Here is an 11,561-nt window from a genome sequence, read left to right on the forward strand (position 1 = left end):
TTTTTTTTTTGGTATCTCCTGCACTGAGCACAGTGATTGGCAAATAAAGTGTTTAATAAATTATTTTTGATTGATCAAACAAAAAATAGATAAAAATAAAAAATAAAAACCCTTACATTCTGTCTTAGAATTAATTGTGTATTGATTCCAAAGCAGAAGAGCAGTAAAGACTAGGCAATGGGGGTTAAGGGACTTGCTAGAATCACACAGCTAGGAAATGTCTGAGGTCAGATTTGAACCTACGATCTCCTGTCTTTAGGTGGCACTGAACCACCTATATGCCTCCTTATGTCTCATCATCTTGAATGGAATCTATCTTCTCCACAATGACAGAAGTCCTGTCTCGGAGGCTTTGGTAGCCAATGCTATCTGAAATACTGAGATGACCGAAAAATAAATTTGACTCATTGGACTCAATGCTGACCTCCCAAACTATGATATTGTTGCCATTTTCTTCATATAGATCCTGCCAAAGGCCTTTCTTCCTTTGACAACAGCTTCTGCTAAGTGCCTCTTGAATAAACATATGTGGGTATAGCAAAGAAAAAGGAGTCAATTATTTCCAGGTTATAAATGAGGCTGTTTATGAGAAGTTTTTGAAGCATGCCAGGAAAAAACCAGGTGCTAGTCTTTGTCCACTTTCAAAAGGAGACAGGAAAGACATCCAGGACCCATCTGGGATATGGATCTAAAGAAGGATACACTGGACCTATTCTTTCGAGAAGGCTCTGCCTCTCCTGAGGTTCTAAGGGCAGAAGCTAAACAGTATAAGAATTTAGAATTGAAGGATCTCTTGCCTTATGGCTTTCCCATTCATCATGCTGGTATAACCAGAGTTGACTGAATACTTGTGTAATATTTTTTTTTGTTGACAGACCCATTCAGGTTCTGGTCTCTATAGCAACTCTGGCTTGGTGTGTAAACCTCCCAATACATACAGTCACCATTAAAGTTACATGGCTATGTAACCCAGAAAGAGGGTACTGGTCGGAACTGAGAGCACTGGACATTCTGCAGATGCTGGATGACCACAGTATGACACAAAAAAGCAAGCCATCCTCATTACATCTCCTGGGGAGCTATTATTTGTCCCTGCTCAGTCAGCAGCTACCTTTGGAGAACCATATTGTATCAGAGCTGCCTGACATGCTCAGTTCTGGAACTGATCACCCTGGAAAATGTTCAGAATGCAAAAGGTGTAGTAAATTGACTGGGTTATGCCTATTTATATATATGAAAGCTCCATTCCCCAAACCTCTATTGCGTTTCACATAATAACCTTAAAGGTGATTGCTGGCTGGATTAGCGATGGCTAGATTTGGTACATACTATAGCTCTTATGCTAGACAAGAACCATTTGTTTGATAAGATACAATAAGAAGACTGGTCACATCCAAGAGACAGAACTTGGCCATATCGCCAGTCACTATTATATCATCAATGATACGATGCAGACTAGCTGTTGAAACTAATCCTGAGGATGACTGGGCTTTTTAGGGTATTCCCACTCTTTTCGGAATTCAAAAACATCACAGTAAGAGAGGAAGAGAAGATAAAGCTTCAGAAATTACTGGAAAGGTTTCCTATTGCTGTGAAGGAGAGCACTGAGAAACCAAATGCAAAGATCAATGTGCTTCTCCAGGCCTTTATTTCACAGCTAAAGCTGGAAGATTTTGCACTGATGGCAGACATGATATATGTTTCACAGCTGACTGGTCAGCTAATGCATGTCGTCTTTGAAATTGTTTTAAATTGAGGCTGAGCACAGCTGACAAACAAGACTCTGAATCTTTGGAAGGTGCTTGACAAGCACATGTGGCAGTCCACATGCCCCTTGAATCAGTTCTGGGAACTCTCTGAGGAGGTGGTAAAGAAGTCTGAGAAGAAAAACTTCCCCTCTGAGCTGCTGTAAGACTTGAATCACAATGAGATAAGCAAGCTTTTCCACATGTCCAGAATGGGAAAGACAATCCACAGGTATGCCCTGTTTCCCAAATTGGAATTCTCTTTTCATTTGTAGCCCAAAATTCATTCTACCCTGAAAACAGAGCTGACCACAATAATCCCAGATTTCAAATGGGATGAAAAGATCTGTGGTTTAGTATTTCATTGTAGGCATTTTGAATTCTGGTAAATGTGGACAGTGAAGTGATCCTACAACAAGAATATTTTCTGCTCAAGACCAAGCATGTCCATATGAGAGTCTCATTAAATGCTTTGTTCTTGTCTTTGAACCACTTCCTCCTCAGTACTTCATTCATGTGGTTTTAGGCTGCTGGCTGTTGTTTAAGTCTATGTCCTTCCATCACTTAATCTTATCTGAGAAATTCTCACCTTCCACATGATTTTTAGACTTATAGCCATTGCCTGTATCTTCCCTGAAGAGCATTGCCTTTGAGAGTCTCTACCAGAAAAAAATTCTCATTCTTCAATCCCATTCAGACTCAAGTATTTTATACTGTGTTCAATAGTGATGACAATGTATTTGTGGGGGCCCCCATGGCTGGCAGGAAGATCATATGTGTGGAATTATTCATTTTAAGGACATTCTTGCAGAGAACTCTAAAGGTCTCTGTGTCTGTATCACCCCCAAGGAGGCTCTAGCTGCAGAACAGATGTATATGGACTAGTATGAGAAGTTCCAGAAGCAAATGAATAAAAAGGTAGTCCTACTGACAGGAGAGACCAGCGCTGACTTTGCTTTTGAGCAAAGGCAATATCATTATAAGCACTTCTAAAAAGCACTTCCACTGTAAACAGTACAAGAACATCCAGAATGTCAGATGACTAGTGGTGGATGAGATCTACCTTACTGGGATTGAGAATGAACCTATACTTGAAGTTATTTACTCTCATATATACTACACACCCTCCTAGATAGAGTGATCCATCTGCATTACAATACTTTATTCTTTCCCTTGTAATGCTGAAGATGTGGGCCATTGGTTAGGCTGTAGCACCACTCCCACTTTTAATTTTAACCCTGATGTATGTATGTCCTCTCCTGTTGGGAGTGTATATTCTAGGTGCCAACATCAGCCACACACAGACTTGCCTACCATCCATGGCCAAGCCAGTATATCATGCCTTTACCAGGCATTAAGCCAAGAATTCCAATATTGCTTTTGTCCTGTCATGTAAGCAGCCTTGTTTGGCTGCCATCAATATCCTCATCACATGTTCAGGGGACATGGAGCAGTGTAATAGGTAACTTCTGGAAAAAGATGGAGAACAGCTTGAGTGACAGATCATCAGTTATAGAATTTGGAATTTACCCAGATGGCATGAGCCAAGGGCAAAAGACAGTTGGGACGACCTCTATAAAAACCCAGGGGCTCAGCCACTCTTGGTCTTGGTCTTGAGAAGGGAATTTCTGGAGGGTAGTGGGTGGATGAAGGGTGGGTAGGCCTATAGACCTGCAGATCCAGCATCCATACCTTAGTGCCATAAGAAGGCCATTCACCTACTACTAACAAAGTTGAGAGATAACAACACAGCTGTCAAGAAGATATCACTATCCCTTCCTTTCCTTTGGTCCTTCCTTTCCCAAGGCTGGGTCTGATCAGGGTCTGTGAGGGGGAGAAGAATCTCCAGTCAAATACCAACTTTGTTGCTCATTGATTAGCTGACTTCAACGTCATTAGATTTAGCTTAGCCATTCCCGACACCTCTTTCCTTATCCTGAATCCTACCCCTTTGTGTCTAAAGCATTAAACCCCTTTCAAACTTGATTCAAGTGAAGACTGGCATTCATTCAACAGCAAGTGAATAAACTATAGCCAAAGGGGAAAGGAGATTTACTAAATCACAGTCAGTTAGCATTATCCAATAAAATACCAACAACTAGCCCATTATCAACCTTTATCATCTAACCTAACTCCAAGCCAAAGAACCAGAGGAAATGTTGAACAATATATACAGCTTCTCCCTCAATAACTTTGGCTTGGGCACTGTTAGTGGGGTCAGGTGCTTAGCTGAGTTGGTCATCCATAAGCCCTGGTGGTTACTAGCACACCTTGGTGGTCACCCAGGCATCACTATCCCATTCAGCCTAGATCTATTTACCACCTGTGATCTTGGGCCAGCTTGTCAGGCCTAGCTAATAGAAGCATTCATTCCATCATTCCTGTTACCCCACTTTGTGCATAACAGCTTTAAAGTTTTTTGCAGTGCACAGAGAAGCATATGACCCAGTACCTGGAGAAGCTGAGTGATAACACTCTCAAGAAGATGCTACTGATAGTAGAGAATGCAATGATCCAAGACAACTCTGAGGGACTTATGAGAAAGATCTCTACCCACACTCAGAGGAAGAACTACAGGAGAGGAAACACAGAAGAAAATCAACTTCTTGATCACACAGTTTGACAGGGATATGATTGGGGATGTAGACTCTAAACAATCACCCTAGTGCAAATATCAATAATATGGAAATAGGTCTTGATCAATGACACATGTAAAACCCAGTGGAATTGTGTGTCAGCTATGGGAGGTGGTGGGGACAGGGGAGGAAAAGAACATGAATCTTTTAACCATGGGAAAATATTCTAAATTAATTAATTAATTAAAATTTTCCAAAAAAAAAAAAGTAATGGTTGGCTAGACCCTGCCAAAGGGCAACCATAGAACTGGCTCAGAGAGTTTTGGACCAAGCAATATGATCCAAGGATTCCTACTTGAAGCAGCTGACACACTTCACTTCTGACCACACCAAAGAGTAAACAGGCAAGAAAGTTGAGTGGTTTTGACATTATGGGGAAGGAAGATGAAGAACACAACACACTGCTTTAAAGTTAGAGGACTTCAGATTATTGATATAACCCATTTAAAAATTGCTATCCCAATAGTGACTTGTCTAATGAGGTGCTGGAAAAGGAGAGCATCCACAGTAGTGGGCCAGTTGTCACGTTAGTGCAGCTGGAGTGACAAAAAGAAGTTGCGGCCTGGTCATTCTTCCTCTTTTTCCCCAGAATCATGTGGAGGGTTGATAGGTGGTGTTTGGAGACTCTAAATCCAGTAGCCTCATCTCCATCAAAAGGTTGACCCTACAACTGAAGGACAAGGTAAAACTCGATTTTGTGGCTCCAGCCATTGGTGCCCATAATTATACTCTCTACTTTATGACCAGGAACACAAATTCATTGTGGATGTGAAGGAAACAGAGAATGATAAGTGATGCTGACTGAGTCCCAAGGCATTCATTTATACTCAAAGAAAATCACTTAAGTAGGGTTTGAAATATGTAGTTGCCAGGGACTCTGAACTTTGGGAGATCCAGCATGAGAGGGAATCATGCCCCTGTTGGCCTACTTGTCAGCATTTTTACCTTTTATGAGGTTTTAACTGTTTAACTCCAAATCTACTTGCTGATTTTAATGCCTGCTGTTTTTTGTTGGCTTTGCTGAAACATGCAATTTTTTTTAGGTCCTTTTTGTTTTTTGAATATTCTAATGAAATCATTTGAAGACTCCATCAATTGTTTTCTTTTGTTTTTCCTCTTCCTTTATCCCTCATTATGAGTCTACTATGTCCTAGACATTGAGAATACAAAAATAAGCCCTTCGCTCAAAAGAGCATACATTGTATTAAGACAACACCACATCACATATGTACAAGCATAGGCAAATACAAAGTAATTGAGGCGGGGAAAGCAATTTGAGGGATCAGTAAAGTTTTCATGAGGGAAATGGCTTTGTAGTTGAACTTGGAAGGAAATTAGCAAAGGCTTAGAGTTGGAAGGTGGAAAATCATATGGAAAGAACAGCAATTAGGCAAAATATTCAGATATTTGGGGCAGACATCTCACTAACTCAGCAACAGTTTTGAGGCCTTTTGGTTACTCTCAATCTGGTTTAGTCCATCTGCTGCAACAGTTTTACTGGAGCATGGACTCTGTTCATGCTACATCTTTTTGGAGCCAAAGGTGAGAGTTAGGTGAAAGGTAGGCAGCAAAAGTCAATGAGCAACCCAAAAAAGGGTTTTTCAAGTTCTCACAAAAGAGATGCTAGTCCTTTCTGAACACCTCATATATCTCAGTATGATGGGATACTATAGAGATGGAAGGGGGCTGCAGATTTCATTATTTCTTGTGGGTAAATTATAATTTTAAGAATGGAATATAGCAGATCTTATAATTCCTGGCATATAATAGGATGTCAAAAAGGGAATCGATGAAAAAAGAGCTGGAATAGAATTTTAATATCTTCTAATCCAACATTCTCTTTTGCAGATAAAGAAACCAATGGTCAAGAAGGTTGTGACTCATCCAAGCTCACTTAGAAAACAACTGTCAAAAGTAAAGTCTGCACTTCACTCTTCTGACTCCAGAGTCAATGTTCCTTCCATCATTCTTTCCAGTTTAAATAACATTTTCTCCCCTGAAGATTAAATTTCATGGGAATTAAACATCTTTCTGGCAGATGTGTGGTAAAGTTATTACTTGAAGATGTGCTGCATAATTGAGATGAATGTGATATGTTGTCCAGAGTCCTTAGCCCATATGTATATATGTATTATTTTTCAAGAAATGTGTGTAAAATATTATAATTGTTGATAATATTTAATAAAGTTTCAGCTATGAAAACAAGATAAAATTTTAATAAAGACTGTCATGATATGCAGATTTTGAGCTGGTTGAGTGATTGGTCGTAAAGAGTAGTCATTATTATCTTGATTTCAACTCAAAAATGTCTATAGGGGATCATTGCATAGGCCTATAGTATCAGACACATCCATGATGGGTAAAAATGTAGATAGTATGCTTATTAAATTTGAAGATGATACATTGGGAAAATATAGCTAACACAAAGGATAAAAGAGTCAGGTTGTAAAAAGATCTTGACAAGTTAGAATACTGGGCTGAATAAAGTAAGATGGAATCTAATAAGGATTTAAATAATCAAATTGGTTTAAAAAATCAATTTCTTAAGTACAGGGTAGGGAAAATATATAGATGAATTAAAGAAGATCTTGTGTTTTAAGAGGATTTCAAACTCAATATGAATTGACATAATTTAGTAACAAAAAAGTAATGTGATCTTGGACTCTATTAAGAGAGGGACAGTACTAGGCCAAAGAAAGTGATAGCCTTCATACACTTGGCCTTCTCAGATCACATCTGCATTCATTTTTGGTTGCCCCATTTTAGGAAGCAGAAGTGCATTCAAAACAGGCTGGTGAAGGGGTTCAGGATCATGTTCCATAAAGGTAGGTTGAAATGACTAAAGATGTTTATTCTGAAAAAGATAAGATTTGGAAGATCAGAAATCAATCTTTATATATTTGATGACTTATCAGATGGAAGGGCAATTAGACCAGTTAGCCTTGTCTCTAGGAGTGAAGAATAGAAACTAAAGTGAGGAAAACTTAATCTAGATGCAAGAAAAAACAAACAACTTTCCAACAATTAGAAATATTTCCCCAAAATGGAATGGGTTGCTTTGACAGGTAGAGGGTCTTCCCCTCACTGATCATCTTTAAATTAAGACTGACTAAATGGGTAGTAGAGATAATTATTGTTCAAGTATGACTGGTGAGGTAGATGGTTTTTGAGTTCCCTTCCAACTCTAATAAATATCCTGTGATTCTATGGAATAACTATAATGCAAATGTAGTGCATTGTAGGGGTACGTGGTAGAGAATTTCCTTCCCCCATCTCACTTCAGAGCAGGGACAGCTTCATGTTGGTTGTGATGACTTTTTAAAAAATCATACCTTCTGCCTTAGGAATTAATACTAAGTATTGGTTGGAAGTCAGAAGAGTTGTAAGGGTGAGGCAATTGGAGTTAAGTGACTTGCCTAGGGTCACACAACTAGGAAGTATAGCTACCTAGCTGCCCACCATGATGACTTTTATTGCCTTCTGAACCAGAATTCTGTGAACACAGTAAAGGAGTGATCCCTGCCCCTCAGGCCCATTCTTTCTACCAGCTTAAAATGCAAAGATGGTTTTGTGAGCTCTACAGAATCACTAAGTGGGTGGTGATGATGGTGGTGGTAATTTGCTTCCCTCCTCTCCTCAGCAAGGTTTGAATTCATGGCACATAGCTAAGCCTGATCTTATGATGGAGTTAGCTCCTATTTGTTTTTTTCTTTCTTTTAGTACAAATATTTGGGATATCTCAAAAGGCAGCTTGTGTCTTACCCTTCCCAGGCCCCTGAGCAACTAATGACTAGGGGAACATTGTCAGAGGCATATTAGCCAATAGAGAAAGAGGAACCTAAGCAGAGAGAAATAGCCCACTTGGCATTGATTGAGTTGTAGACAGTGGAGGTGAAATATAAAATAGTTAAGTAGCAATGCTCATGAGGAAACCGTTTGCAAATGCTCCAATAAAACTTGAATGTTACACTCTTGATTATAATCATTCTTTTATTTTTCTGCTTAACCTTCCCTTTTTTTAAGTGGGAATAAACTACCTTTGCCATACCTGCTTCATATTTTTTCTCTGGATAACTTTTTTCTTCCTTCCCTTTGTTAGATGAAGATCCCTTAGTCTAGAGGCAAAAACATAATTGTTCCTCTGGAAACTGAGGTAAGGCTAGAATTGGAACACTGGAGACCCCCCTCTTCCTACTGAGGAGAGAGGTACCCCCAGAATGAATGCAGGGCAAGCCACAAGGTCAGGTAAAGGGAAGTGACTGCAGGCCATTCACTCCTGTGGCTCTTGCCTAACAATGCCTCCAGAGTCCCTGTATTAAATGAGAATTTCTAGGGGATAAATGCTCACACTAACAATCGAAGCATGCTTACTTAGCTAACTCCAGCACATCACTGGATCTCCTCAATGCAAATCAAGCCCTTTAGAAGCAAAAGCAGTAAAAATTACAAAGGAATCTGCACAATGTGCTATGAAGATGTTGAGGAAGGAGAAATCATATTTGGCTGGGGGATCAGGGACAGTTTCATGTAGAGAGCAGTGACAAATCTAAGCCTAGAAAAGAGAAATACTTCAACAGAACAATAGGGGTGGGATGGAAAGAAGATTTCCATTTCAAGGATGGAGTGCAAATGCAACAATTGGAGGAGGAATATGGTGAGTGGGCCAGCTGAATAAATATGAAGTTCATGAAGAGGCAAATATGTGAAAAAAGTACTGAAATGCAGGTCAGAGCTAGATTTTATTTTATTTTATTTTTTAAAAACCCTTACCTTTCTTCTTGGAATCAATTCTGGGTGTTGGTTCCAAGGCAGAAGAGTGGTAAGGGCTAGGCAATGAATGTTAAGTGACTTGCCCAGGGTCACACAACTAGGAAGTATCTGAGGCCAGATTTGAACCCAGGACCTCTGTCATATTCAAACTCTGGGAGTTGTGAGTCTCCCCTTGATTGTCAGGTGAAGACAGCTGGAGACATCGGAATGTTCCCAGATGCAATGAAGACAAGAGGAAAGGGAGTTGGCCAGAGGATATAACTACTCTGACAGCTATCTGACAATGACCTTTGGCTTTGGCCCTTGGCCTGGAACCCTTGGCCTTGGACATTGATCTCTGATCTTGGAGCATTGACCTGTGGATCTCTGACCATGGGTCCTCTGATTCTCTCTGAATTCCCCTAGATATTTAGACATCTGAACCATCATTAGATATTTAGGTATCCAGGCCTGAGTGGGAACCAGGAATAGGGAAGGAGAAGAAGCAGAGGAAGGTAAGGGAGGTATTTCCTGACAGCTCTAGGACTGACATAACAACTGGCAATAAGAAGCTGAGAGGGGTCATGGATAACTGTATCAACCAAGCAGATTGCTTTCTCTGGTTTGGCCGTGGCCAAGCTGAGCCAGAGGAGGTAAAGAACAAGAGCTCCAGCATTACTGAAACAGCCTACAGTCCTGAGGGATTAGTGATCATAGCCATTAGTGACAGGGTCTCCCATCCCCAATCCATTCCTGATTATTCCTTTCCCTTATTGACATCTATAAATAAAGTTTATTAAGTACCTTCCTGAATAGTTATTACATCACAACTCTTGGGGAGGGAGCAACGCAGTCAGATGAAAATGTTATCCAAGGCTAATAGAGCCCAATATTAATAATAAATCCAAACCCAGGTGGGACCTGAAAGGGTTAGCCATCCACCTGACCTTTAGGGATTCTGCTTGGATGCTGTTATTGAGAAGGGACAGTTACTATAACATCCAGCTGAGTGACAGGACTATCAAGGGAAACCAAGGTACAGCTTTCCTGATTAATATACCCTATAATAACTATAATAGTAGACAAAGATACCTTCTTTATAACACCTCCCATCTCTGGGCCTGACTCTCAATACCCTGAACCACCCAGCTGCCCCCCAGAGCTAGATTTTACAGGCACTTGAATGCTAAGAAAACCAATTTAAGTTTATATACAGGGACTAGAGCTAGTCTGAAAAGCTAGTGCCTAGAACAGTGCTGTTAACCTAAATAGATCCCGATTCTCCTTGTAAATCTATTCCATATGTTCAAAATTAACTTAAAACTTATTGTAAAAATAGCTACCACATACCTGATTGTCTGATACTGGTGTTTCTGTGTTGCTTTTGTTTCCCTGCTGTCCTATCCCCAGAAATGGCCGAATAATTAGAAATTGTACTTCAGAGAAATTTTTGGTTTTCTTCTGTGTTTTCATGGTTGTGGTTTGTGGTTCATTTGATTAAACCAAAGCTATTGGTGTATTTTGTCAGCTAGTTGTCATTTAGATGCTGCTAAGCAGAATTGTGTTTTATATAAGCATTGCTTTCATATGGGTTAGACTATAATTTAGGACTTTGTTGCTTACAATTCTGTCTTCCCATTTCTTCTTTCTTTAGATATGAAGGTGATACTTACAGTTGTTATAGGCAAAGATAAGTTAGGACATGAAGATAGATAGAGAGGAAACAGTAATGCACAGGCAGCAGAACACATGACTTTTGCTGGAAGAGATAGACATGGAATGCAGAAAGAGTTGTGGAGGAGATTGAAATGCCAAGGTTGGAAGAAGGAGTTGAGCTTTTGCAGCTGGGATCTCACTACTGTCTGTTACCTGAAACCCTCTGGAGATCTTTGGTGTTAACATCAAGTGAGTGTCTAGAATTGAGGAAAGGTGAAATCACTGCTGTTGGGTGGACCAAATGCAGAGAGCCTAACTCCCTAGTACTGTGGATTTAATAGCTGACCAAAGATTTGTTCCAGTATCTATAACATCCAGGATTCAACTTGGATCAGTATCTGCAGTGGTGTGAGAATACTCTTGACTCCAGAAGTCCTTTAGCAGCCACCTCTGTGTCCAGCTAGTCAGTCTATCTGCCTGACATACTAGAGAGAAGTTAACCAAACCCCATTTTGAAATAACAGTTGGCTTGGCTCTCTTTCTTAGATTAGTCAAAACCTCTCCCATAATCCTTCCCTTTCTTTATCGTCATTAAACTGTGTTTCATAACTTCCTTTTGTTCCTTCTCCACAACCAAGAGGGCCCACTATAGTTTAACAGGAATCCCTGGAAGAGTTGGTCTGGAGGAAAGTTGGTCTCAACTGTCACCACTCATTCCCCAAGTCCTGTGTTTGTGGGGGTGGGTGAGATTTCCCAGTGTGCTATTGTGGGTCAG

General features: G+C 40.1%; 1 pseudogene; it reads left to right on the forward strand.

Annotated features, from left to right (window-relative positions):
* LOC123246544 overlaps positions 1 to 5,176 on the forward strand; it is a 10,376-nt pseudogene extending 5,200 nt beyond the window's left edge.
* The last annotated feature ends 6,385 nt before the right edge of the window (positions 5,177 to 11,561 follow it).

The sequence above is a fragment of the Gracilinanus agilis genome, chromosome 4 (genome assembly GCF_016433145.1).
Source record: "Gracilinanus agilis isolate LMUSP501 chromosome 4, AgileGrace, whole genome shotgun sequence".
Lineage (NCBI taxonomy): Eukaryota > Metazoa > Chordata > Mammalia > Didelphimorphia > Didelphidae > Gracilinanus > Gracilinanus agilis.